Raw genomic sequence first — 12,860 nt, 5'->3', positions numbered from 1 at the left:
TAATTTTTTTAAAAGTTATGTTGAAAATTACCTGGAATGATGATTCGAGTGAAATAAAGAAAATATGTGATCTGAAAATTTTAAATAAAAAATAAATTATACAGTCTTCTAATAGTTAACATTAGTATCAAAATACTCTAAAATTAAAGTGAAATATAGAAAGTCATCTTAAAGATAGGAGAATGGTTCCAAAACCAGGAAAACTTTACTTTTCTCTATAGCCCAAAGATTGTTTGAAAATTCACCATCACCTCCTTCAAGTGAAGGAAAAATTTCCCCCAAACACAAGATGCTGGTGCTGCTTTCAATATGTGACTATACCTGATTACCAGGTATAATCAGTGTTGCTGCTTTACGTGGATAATGACTCCATTTGTAGCAAACACCATTCAGAACAAATGAGATGTATGAACAGGTTGCATATGCCTCTCATATACAAGTATGCAGCGGCAAACTTATTGGGAAAACTACTTAGGACTTGCCAAACTCCTCAGACCTCACATCATGGTGGTCTTTGGTTGTAACAAATATGGCTCTTTCAGTCATTTTTATCCTGTTCCTATTTAGGGAAGGTGACTGACTTTCTTTCTGACTCAAATATTGATTACTGTTCTCCCTCCCCAAACTTTTTGCTAATCACTCTGGAAACTTCAATCTCTTTACTGAATGTTTCCTTCACCTCTTTGCACTGAGGGCAAAATGTATATGGCTAATTCTGCCACTCCTCACATTACTCATTATTAGGATGTGCACATGAGTCTGTCATGCTCCCCAAGACACTTCCAGACCACTACTTTTCCATATTTCTCAAAATACTTTTTGAATATACCTCCTTGACTCTTGTTCTCATTCACTGAACATTTTATCTCTTGTATCATATTCTTTCTCTGTGTTCCATGTTTTGCCATCAAGCTGATAGACATAGCTACATGGATAACTCATCTAATATTAGCCTCTGAGTTATTTTACCTCCTAAACTCTACTGATCATATTGGTTTTTGTTGTTGTTTTTTAAGTTAATTTTTATTGGAGTATAGTTGCTTTACAATGTTGTGTTTGTGCTGTACAGTAAAGTGAAACAGCTATACATATACATATATCCCCTCTTTTTTGGATTTCCTAAAGCTCTAATGATCTTGTAAACATTCTATTTCTGCCATTGATTTGACTGCTATATTTTCTCCCAAGTAATCAGGTATTTACTGTCTTCAGTTCTTTCTTTAGCAAGCTTATACTTTGTTAAATTACTTCAATCAGTATCCTTGAACTTTCTTACCTGATTATTCTATAAACTGGACTAAAATGCATTTTATATCATAATATTGCATGAGGGAGTTTCATGCTTACTGAGTATTAGGAAGACAGACAGTAACAATATTACTTTTCCATAGATGAGCCCAAAATGGAGATAACAGGTTAATGGCCAGAGTATGATTTGGAACTTCAATAAACGCTTTTCAGTACAATTCCTTCTACTGAATGTAGGAAGCAATAAATATCTACTGAGAAAACAAGCAATTTATTACATTAAGTGAATTGTAACATGTAAGTGTAACATGTAACATGAGCCGTGCTACATGCTCTAAGGTAACAGCCCAAACTCCCACCTGGGGTTTCCAAATCCATGAGCTATCCCCTACTATGTTGATGAATTCCCTCCCATCTTTCGGTATAAACTTCCAGAGGTCAGGTAGATGTAAATGATCCCATGTTCCTGGTTTCTATGACCAAGCTGAACCAATTATACTTTCCTCCTAGGAATATGGAATTGGGCCTCAGAGAGGCTCGATCAGTAGGATAAGTGCACGACATGGAAATAAGCTGAGTTACACACAAAGTAGAGTACTTAGAATCAAGATCCATTAACTCTTAATGTAGATGTCCCAGGAGGCACCTGGTTTCCTACCACCCTCGGTTCTTTCTTTCTTTCTCTTTCTTTCTTTCTTTTTTTTTTTCTTTCTTTCTTTCTTTCTTTCTTTCTTTCTTTCCTTCCTTCCTTCCTTCCTTCCTTCCTTCTTTCTTTCCTTCTTTCCTTCTTTCTTTCTTATTAATTTATTTAAATAATTGTGATATAATTGACAAATAAAATTATAAGATAAAGTATACAATGTGATGATTTGATATATATACATATATTTATATATATATATATATATATACACACACACATTGTGAAAGAATTCCCCCCCACTGAGTTAATTAATACATCCATCACCTACCTTTCTTTTGTGAGAATATTTTTCTACTCTCGTAGCAAATTTTAATTATACAATACAGTGTTATCAACTATAGTCACTATGTTATATATAAGATCCTCAGATCTTATTCATTTATAATGGGACATTTGAACCTTTTTACCAGCCTCACCCTATTTCTCCCACCCCCACAGTCCCTGGCAACCACTTTTCTACTCTCTGTTTATGTGAGTTCAAGTTTTTTTTTTTTAAGATTCCTCATATAAGTGAAACCATACAGTATTTGTCTTTCTCTGCCTTACTTATTTCACTTAGCATAATGTCCTCAAGGTCCATCCATATTGTTGCAAATGCCAGGATTTCCTTATTCTCCAAGGCTGAGTAGTATTCCGCTGTGTATATATATATGTGTGTGTGTGTGTGTGTGTGTGTGTGTGTGTGTGTGTGTGTGTGTGTGTGTGTGTGTATATATATACCACATTTTGTTTATTCATTCATCTGTCTACAGGCACTTAGGTGGTCTGACTACTTATAAATATTCATTGAATCACATGTGATGTGTAGTTTTATGATAACGCCTCACTTCTCAATTCTCTCAATCTGTCCACATATTATTTGAGAAAGATTGAATGGTTTCCTGTTCCTTGCCACCATAAAATTCTTGTAAGTTGGACGTTATTATTTTTCAGATAAAGAAACTGAAGCTCAGAGAGGTTAAAAGTTGTCAGATGTACCACAACTAGAAAGAGGCACAGTCTAGACACAAAATAAAAGAATGGCAATAATGGGAGTCATTATTAAAGAAAAGAAAAAGAAGCATTGATTAGAATGATATTCATTGATAATAACAGATTCTTGAAAACTGAACTTCCGTAAAAGTGGGGAGGGGGACAATAATTCAGTTTTAACACAGGAAATGTATATTAGTTGAAGTTTAATAGCCAAGATAAGTGAATACAGTTTCCTTCCTCAAGACATGGCAGCTGTAGTTGCCACCTTTGGTTTTCTCTTTATATTCCCAAGTCTCCCATCCCCGGGGGTAGGCATTAACTAGGTGAGCACTTTCTCACCTTGAGGTGAAGCAAATTGCTATCTTTGATGGCAGAGATGAGAAACCTATGCTAGTGATATTTTGAAGTAGGAGAACATTCTTTTCCATAGGATTTCTTTTAATCAGCCTTTGGAAGCCACTTCTAGTACAGATTTATATAGCTGTGGTTTATCACTAATTTAATTATGCTTCCAGAATGAATTATGTTTTAATTTTAGAATTCCTGAGGCTTGGTTACAATTTTATGACCACCATAAGCCTTTCTCAAGGGCGTAATTTTTATAAAGCAATCAAGTGCAAACATTAGGGAAGACCAGGGGTATTCCTCCTCTCCTCTCCTTTCTGCAAGCAGTACTTTTATAGAGCTTTCAGAAGCTGTAAGGGAGTACATGAAACCATTTCCTTTTACTGCTGGAACTGCTTCTCCTATCAGACTGTTCATTAATTATGCCAGTTACATTTTGGATGGAACTAGAAGGTGCAAAGGGTAAAATATGAATCAGTGTATGATTTTAGTACTTGATTTTGTCCAGAATTTGATATCCCTTTAGGGTTATTTCTGCTCAAAAACAAGGTATCTATAAAAATTACTTATATTATTGTTTTTATTTCTAAACTACATGTATTGAATACCTCAAAAGCTCTACCACACAGAGCTTAATAGAATCGTTTATGTTCAAAACATGCATATGCTTTATAATAAGATAAACCATATGTAAACTAAGAGAATTTCCTCTGTAAACGTTGAGCTTGGTAAGGGATAAAATGGACAGCCATGCGCGCATCACCCAGCTTAAAAAATAGAACAATTTTTATAATAATCTGAAGCCATCTTTGTGTCTTTACCAGAGTATATCCTCTGTAGTGACCTAATGGTAATCACTATCATGCTGAATTGTGTACCCATTGTTCCTTTTCTTTTCCTTATAATTTATCCATTTTAATGTATATTTTCACAAAATATTGGTTTTACGTGTATTTGAATTGTATATCTACAGAATCACTATATATATTTTTAAACCTTTTTTGCTCAAAAAGACCTAAGATTTATCCATTTTGATTCATGTAGCATGCTATTGGTCCATTCTATATATCATTCATTATTACTGTTGTAAAGCATTAGATTATATTGTTATGAGATTCTTCATTGACTCTATTCATAGATATTCAGGTTATTTGAAATTTGTTGCCCTTACAAACAATGTGGCTGAGAACATTCTCATATCAATCGCTGTTGCCACATGCAAGAGTTTCTCTAGGGAAATGATCTCCCACATTCTCCATGTAATAAAACACAAATATTCATCTATCATACTGGAATAAACAGTTGGATCTGCTCACAGGAAAAGGTGACTAGCTTATGGGCTCTGGCTGCTCTTGGCCCTGTTCCCTCCACCCTCCCAGGACTGCAGTGGAGATCTCAGACACACCCACAACCCGTTCATGGTATCAGTATGCCCAGATGATGTCCAGGAATGAATTGTGAAGTCTTCAGGAATAACCATCTTAATTTTTCTGAATAATACCAAATAGTTTTTGAAGAAAAAAAAAAGTATCAAAGTAGTAGCAGGAAAAGGCTGTTACAATTAAATAGGGATAACTGAAAATAAATGAATAAATATTAATATAATTAACTTAATAAATGAATATTTTAAAATTTTGCTGGCAGAGAAATGAGGAGGGCAGAGCACCCAGGGGCTTGGAGCCTCTGGGAGCTATTATTCAGCCTTGGCCAAAAGGGAAGGGACAGGGGAGTGAGCCACTACAAAAACCTAGAGACAGTAGCTATTGGAGAGTACCACCTGACAGCATCAGTGGCCTTAAACAGATACAGCCTAACATTGAGACCTCTCAGGAAGGGAGCCAGGGAAATAAAAACTCTTGATTCTAGTTCCCTCACATCTTCTGATCTGCTGGTCTCTCCCCAGCCAAACCCCTAGAAGCAAAAAGCAAGAAACACACTCAGTGTAGACATTAAAGTCACCCTTCTGGCCTTCAGAGAAGGATGGAGGAAAAGTGGAGAGTGGACACAGAGTGGCAAATGAAAAATCACAGTAATAGCAGTTTATACTCCTGCTAGAAGTGTATTAATGTCCAATGATTCCTGTTCTTGCCAGCAATTTATATTATGCAACAATTATGCATGATAGCTATTACATAAATATTATTCCTCCATTTATTTATTTATTTAAAAGTCTTTCAGTAAATCCTTATATTTTCTCCATAAAAATCTCCAGTCCACCTTTTGTTAACTTAATCTTTGGGACAGCAATGAATCAAGAACTCAAATTATCAGTATAAAATTGTTGTTTTAACTAGTATTGTTATGATTTTAATAATGACATTATACATGTTTTCTTTTTATTAAATATTATCTTCAAAGATTGTTCTCTTCATTTCTTTGCACTTTTCTGTTGGGTTTATTATCTTTTTGTATTTCAGTGCATTCATTAAATATATCACATACTAATCATTTTTCTACAAATGCAACAAATATTTTCTCTGAGTTTGTGGAGCTTATGAACAGAAATTCTTAATTGTATAATAATTTAGTGATTAATTCTTCCTTTCTTCCATTTATATTTCAGTGTGTTTTAAGAAATCCTTTTCTTGAAATCATATATTCTCTAATATTCTTTCCTAAGTTATCAAAATTTAAGTTTTTAATCCATCTGGAATTTATTTTTGTATATGGTGTGAGGAAGGGATCTGATTTTACTTTTTACTATATGATTAACTTGTTTTCCAAATGCATTTATTGAACCATTAATCTATATGACAAATGCTAATAATTTCAGATATCAAATTTCCAAAACATGTGTTAGGCTGTTTCAGGGTTCTGCATCACATTTTATTCCATTAATTTATTGTGCTAATGCTGAACAAGTGGAAAACTATCTTAATTAATAAAGATTTAAAACAAATATTGGACTTTGGTAAGGTAATCCATCTTCTTTAATCTTTTCTAAAGTATTGTCTAGACTGATACTATCAAATAGATCTTTCCATGTTGATGGAACTGTTCTTTATCTTCACTGTACGTACAGTGGCCACTAGCTACATGTGACTACTGAGCGCTTGAAATGTGGCTCATGTGACTGAGAAATCGAACTTTTAATTTCACATAGCTGTCAGCTACTTTATTGGACAGCCCATATCCATTTATTCCTAGCACATTTTGTCTTCCATATAAATTTCACTATCACCTTATAAATTTCCATGAAATACCCTCTTGCAGTGGTGCTTTGGATAGCATTGAATCAATAGTTCACAGTAATTATAACTAAGATCTTTAATATGGAAACTTCCTATTCATAAATTTGGCATATCCCTCAATTTATGTAGATATTAAAAATTCTTTCAACAAAACATTATAATTTTCTCCATGAAAGTGTTGTTCATTTATCCCTGTCATTTTTTTGTTGTTGCTAATGGAAATAGCATATTTTACATTACATTTTTGATTGATTTGGTGCCAGTTTATAAAAATTGATTTTATGTCTTGGAAAACTAGTAAACTATTATTTCTCATATTTCATGGGATTCTATTTGTATAATTTGAAGATGTGCAAATAATATTTTTTTCTTTTCTAATCCTTAAAAATAATTTTTTTTCCTTTATCTCACTGCACCGACCAACATGTTGAAAGTGTTAAAAAGAAATATTCTTGTAATGATCTTATTTTAAAGAGAATTGATTTTATTTCACCACTTGGCTTAGAGTTTTTATAAGCATCCTTTATTAAGTAAAATAAGTTAATTTCTATTCCTGGTTTATCACAAGTCTGTATTATGAATGGGGTTGGATTTTATTATTGCTTTCTCTATGTTTATTGAGATAACCATATAATTTACTTCCATTAAAGTACTGTGGTGAATTATATTAATAGTTTTTCTGGAACTGAACTACCTTTGCATTTCTGGATAAACACAATTTGTATTTTGATGAATTCAGTTTTTTAATGTTGTTTAGGACTTTGTCTTTATGTTGAGGCAGGGGTATAAACCTGTAATTTTCTTTCTTAGGTTACAATTTTCTGGGTTTGGTATCATAGTATACTAGAGACACAAAGTATTTCTCATCTTTTTCTATTTTCTGGAGGAGTTTGTGTATAATTGCAATCACCTTCTCCATAAGTATTACACAGAACATTTGCCTTGGCCTGATACTTTCCTTTGTTAGGTATCAAACTTGTTACTAAATATTTTGATAGATATAGGATTGTTCAAATTATCCTTTTATTAAGTTACTTTTAAAATGTTAAGTTGTTTTTAAATTTGTTCTATAATTTATCCATTTCATATAATTTTAACGTTTATTGCCATGATGTTGTCCAAATATGCAGTTATTTTTTAGTCTACTCTTGCTGCATGTGTAGTTATATCTCTCTTTCCATTTTTGATATTGTTTTTCTGTTCCATTTCTCTCTCTCTCTCTTTCTCAGTTGGCATCAGACTTGCCAAAGGAATTTGTCAGTGTTATTATTCTCTTCAGTAAGCTAATTTTGGGCTTGGTTGATTGTCTAGATATGGTTTAATCTCAATTTTTGGTTTTATTTTTATTATTTTTAAAAATGTTATTATTATTTTTATTTCCTCTGCTTTCATGTGGAATGTTTTTTTCTGTTTTGGATTACTTTTTGATTTAGACATTTAACTCCTCCATGTTCAATCTACCTTCTTTTCTAAAATAATACTTTAAATTACAAATTTCCCTCTAAATACCATATTCTGTATATCCCATGTATTAAGTTTATAGAAGCATTGCAATTATTATTCAGTTCAAATAATAATTTGGTATTTTTGAATTTCAAGCATTCTTTCACCAATGAGATTAATGTTGCGTTTTTGTGTAATTTCCCAGTGTCTGGTTTTGGGGGTTTTGTTATATTTTTGGTATTTAATTATGTTTATATCTAATTTCATTATAATCAGAAAATATTTCCTTATGAAACTGATTATTTGATATTTACCAATGTGTGAATTATGACCTCCTTCTTGATTTTGCTCTTTACTATGTAGATGAAAGGAATGTGTATTCTCCAATTTTGGGATGTAGTATTTCATATACTCCCATAGATGTTCCTCAAAAAATCAATTTCTTTACTGACACTTTTTTTTTTTGGTACTTGTTCTTCAATTAATGTAAGTTATGCATTAAAATCTCCCCCCTTCGGTGGTGTTTCTTTTCCATTTTGAAATTATGCCATTAGATGCATGCAAGTTTAGAATTGCTACATATTTCTGATGATTTGAACTTTTATTAATAGTTAAAGACCTTCCTTATCTCTAGTAATACTGAAAGTCTATACTGTATAGGATGAATATAGCTACTCCATTATTAACATGATTGTGTCACATGATACAATCAGTGCTTATCACACGTTTATCACTTTATAGATTGGCCGTTCCTATTTTCTTTGCCATCTTTACCAACTCATTTTTTCTTCTTCCTGAAACCTATTGTTTGTAAGTTCCTCTTGTAAATATTTTGGCCTTTTCTTAGTATGTTTTACATTTTTCCCTGATACTGAAAGGTAGTTCAACCAATGTATAATATTAACTTGATCATTATTTTAATCTAAGCAGCTGAAGATATCATGCTGCTATTTTAATGGTTTAACTCTTATTGGTGAGAAATCAGCTACCTGCCTAAATGCCATTCTGTTTGGTAAACTGCTTTCTCTTTGATTTATTATAGCAACTTTCCCCTGGTGTTTTGTGTTCAACACTTTCACTACAATGCATCCAAATACTGATTTCTTTCTATTTATCTCTTTTGGGATTTTTAGTTTTTCTGGGTCCAACAATTAGTGTGTTCTGTTTTAACATTTTCAAACATTCTAAGCCAGTATCTGTTCAAATGCATCCTCTCATTTTTATTAGACTTTATTCCTCTATTTCCTGTGGCTATTTGTGCCTCATCCATATTTTCACATAATTATCTTTCTATGCTTCATTCTGTTATTTCTTCAGGTAATATATATTCTACCTCACTCATTTGTTTTTTAACTGTGTTTAATCTACTACTTAATTAGCCCATAGAATTTCTTTAGAAAATAATTATATTTTTCAATTTTAGAAGTTTTAAAAATTATTTCTTATTAGTTTCTAATATACACAGGAAGTTTTGTAGTTTCTGGTCTCATTATTGTGCTTTGAATATCCACTTATATTCTTTAAACATTCTAAAATACTTATTTTATAATTTCAGTCATCTCTTTCCAATATCTATCTTACAGTATCTGTTGTGGTTTTTTTTCGGTTCTCTCTCATTTTGATTTGTTTCTACATGTGTTTCATAATCTTTATTTCAAACTCATGTTTTATGAAACATAGTTTAAAATGGATTTCTCTAGTCTAGAGAGTATTTGTTTTTTTGTGTACAGGTGCAATACTTTGCATTACCAACCCAGGGCAGATTTAAATTTAATTCTCAACTTAAATTGCTTTTTTGGTAGGGTGAATTATGAATTCTAGTGTAAACCCACCTGAGAGCCAAAATTTCTTTTAAGTTATAAAAGAGACTTTTTTCAACTGTACCCAAAGGAATTGCTTTATTTCTTTACCACTTTCCTTTGAGGGGTCAGTTCCCCTGACCCTCCTCTCAGCCACTCTAGTGAGAGTCGTTTTTGGTCTTTCATAACTTGGTATAGGAATTTTGAACTTGGTGTGTTTTGTAAGCCTCAGCCTTTGTCTCCTACTAAGACTTAAAATTTTAAAAGGATCACTTATGTGGAAACTACTGAAAGAGATAATTTGTATCTTTATTTCCTCTGAATTATATGTGATATTGAAATGATTTACAGTTAAGAAAGATGATTTCTCTTTTATTATATTATTCAGAATATAGCACCTCTGGAGCCCTCATAACATCTGCAGGGATGGTATTTCAGAATCAGGAGAAAATATTTACATGATTGATTCTGGTAGTTCTAGGGTGTAGAATTTTGTAAATTACTGAAAAGATAACAAGTTACAGGAAATTAAGAGATATGAACCCCGCCATCTTAGATTCCTAAAAATCATCAACTAACACAAGACAGAAGGCATTTTGAATGTATTAAGCTTGGTAGTTAACATTTGAAAGTGTGCGTTCACTTTATTATAATTCTTTTTCGTGAACATATATTGCCTTCTTTTTAAAACTAAACTCGTTACAAATTTTGAAGAATAAAAGAGGAAAATTTTTACTAAGTTTGGGGCACCAGTAAATTCAGCAGTTAGCAAAGCATTCTGTCTGGGTCTGGGAATATAGAATTTTGTTCTTCTGATTGTCTCTGATTTGAATTGTACTCATTTCTTCTTTCAACCTGGTCAGTCTTCATTAATTGCCTGTCTTGCCAGTGGGTATACAGAATATGAGGAGGGTGAGAGTCCCCATTAGTCACTGATGGCTGTCATGTCAACATCAGACCTTATTTTGGAGTTAAACTTTGCCTTTATCTTAATTCTATTATGAGATATGAACTCAGAGGAAGTCACTAACAACATCTATATATGAATTTATAAATTCTCTCTGTCTCTTTATAGAGAAAATCGGAATAATAGGCAAGCAAAGTCCATCAAAAGAAAATAGTGACCAACAATACTGAAAAAAACTATAGACAGCTTAAAGATATGAATAATTGTACATTTACTGAGGTGAATTCCTACTTTCTTTGGTTGAAGTCCTTTACTTGATAAAAAATTGTTCTTGTAAATCAGTCTTGTTGAAAATTTTCAAATAAGTCTAAGATTCATATGAATTATTAAGAAAAAAAATAAAGTAGCCATACCAGTTTTTAAATAATTACTGAGAAATTTTGGATTCTTACTAGAATTTCCACATTGTATAGGGGTTTATGAGGAAAATATGTGAGTTGAAGGAAGGAAAAAACCTTCACTGTCAAGGACAGTGTCCATGAAGCATGGTTTACCTTATAAAATGACATGCAAGTGGATATTTAATGATTAATTTATTTAGATAACAATGAACAGGTTGGAAAAACTTTGAAGAGAGAACATAGTGAGTTTCTAGGACTTAGAACCTAGTGTGTTTAAAATTTTAAAATGAGTTTTCACTCTCAGTCTTTGATGTTTAGATTTTTTAAGTGGACTTTCCCTCCAAGCCATTGTTTTTTTTGTTTTTGTTTTTTTTAAAATGTCCTATCTGTGCTATGGGCTTCCCAGCCTGAAGTCAACTGTATGTGAACAACTGTCCCCTTTATTCTTACAGCAAAGATACTATAAGTATGACTTGTCTGTTTTTTCTTAATTTTTATTCTTATATAGCAGTTACATTTTATATTGTCATGGATGGTTGTGTTTTATAGGAATACTATAATTGAGATTTCATATAATAGTGATTTGTATAGAATTGGAATACAGTGCTTTTACTGCCATATTTAATTATGTTTATTTGTAGGAAAAAACCAGTTTACATGTTTATTAATAACTTAACTTTGCATCATATTTATTATTTATAACTCACTTTAAATTCATTATTTATCTAATCTTTAAACCAAGCCTATAAGTTAGGAAAGACAAGTATTGTATTTCTAAAACATTGGACTAAAAGACTAGTCAGTTTTTTGATTTTATAGATAAGGAAACTTTCAAAGATTTGTTCATGGGCAGAGAGCTAGTTTGTGGACATATTTTAGGTTTTAATGAGGGAGACTTGAAGAAGTTAAAGATTTACTAAGAGCAAAGCTAGCAGGGCACAAAGCAGACAGACATTTGAAATCAAGCCTTCTATCTTTAATAGCCTATATTGTTTTGCATATTATCATGTTGTCCTATGTTTGATCTATTTTTATTTGGTTTTACATTTTTGACAAAAAAAATCTTATTGAAAAATCAATCTGGCTCCTCCATAATAGTCTATGATTTGTTTCCTCAATTGAATATATATTTTTAGTTTAAGCTATCAAGTAGAAAATTGAATATCTCTTGCTATTTTTGCAGACTACATGCTGACTTCAACCTCGGTTTTAGCATATAATAGGAAGTGGGGTTAAGAATGTTTGGACCAAAACTCCCAAATCCCGACCCTTAACTTGAACTGACGTTAAGTGCACAGGAAATTTCTTAGAAGATTTATTTCCAGATGAACAAAATTGCTTTCACAGAGAGGGTGCAATCAAAACTGCATATGGGGAATTTAAAATATAACATAGCCTTTGTTTTTTGTTTTTCTGTTTCTAATTTTTAAATAAAATATTTTCCATTACACCACTCACAAAAATTAACTCAAAATAGATTTTAAAATGTGAATGCAAAACCTGAAACTATGAAATTCCTAGAAGAAAACATAGGAGAAAAACTCCTTGATATAGATCTTGGTAATGATTTTTTTGAAATCACACCTAAAGCACAAGCAACAAAATCTAAACAAGTGGGACTATATCAAACTAAAAAGCTTCTGCATATGGGCTTCCCTGGTGGCACAGTGGTTGAGAGTCCACCTGCCGATGCAGGGGACACAGGTTCGTGCCCCCGTCTGGGAAGATCCCACATGCCACGGAGTGGCTGGGCTGCTGAGCCTGCACGTCCGGAGCCTGTGCTCTGCAACGGGAGAGGCCACTGCAGTGAGAGGCCCGTGTACTGCAAAAAAAAAACAAAAACCTTCT

At 32.4% G+C, this 12,860-nt stretch overlaps 1 long non-coding RNA gene across 1 annotated transcript in view; it reads left to right on the top strand.

Moving 5' to 3' along the window:
* The window catches only part of LOC112409686 (uncharacterized), a 349,494-nt gene that overhangs the window by 16,688 nt on the left and 319,946 nt on the right, over positions 1-12,860 (top strand). The gene's annotated exons all lie outside the window — the stretch shown is intronic.

This window comes from Neophocaena asiaeorientalis, unplaced genomic scaffold, assembly GCF_003031525.2.
Source record: "Neophocaena asiaeorientalis asiaeorientalis breed wild unplaced genomic scaffold, Neophocaena_asiaeorientalis_V1.1 scaffold521, whole genome shotgun sequence".
Classification (NCBI taxonomy): Eukaryota; Metazoa; Chordata; class Mammalia; order Artiodactyla; family Phocoenidae; genus Neophocaena; species Neophocaena asiaeorientalis.
This window is presented reverse-complemented; position numbering and strand designations above follow the sequence as displayed.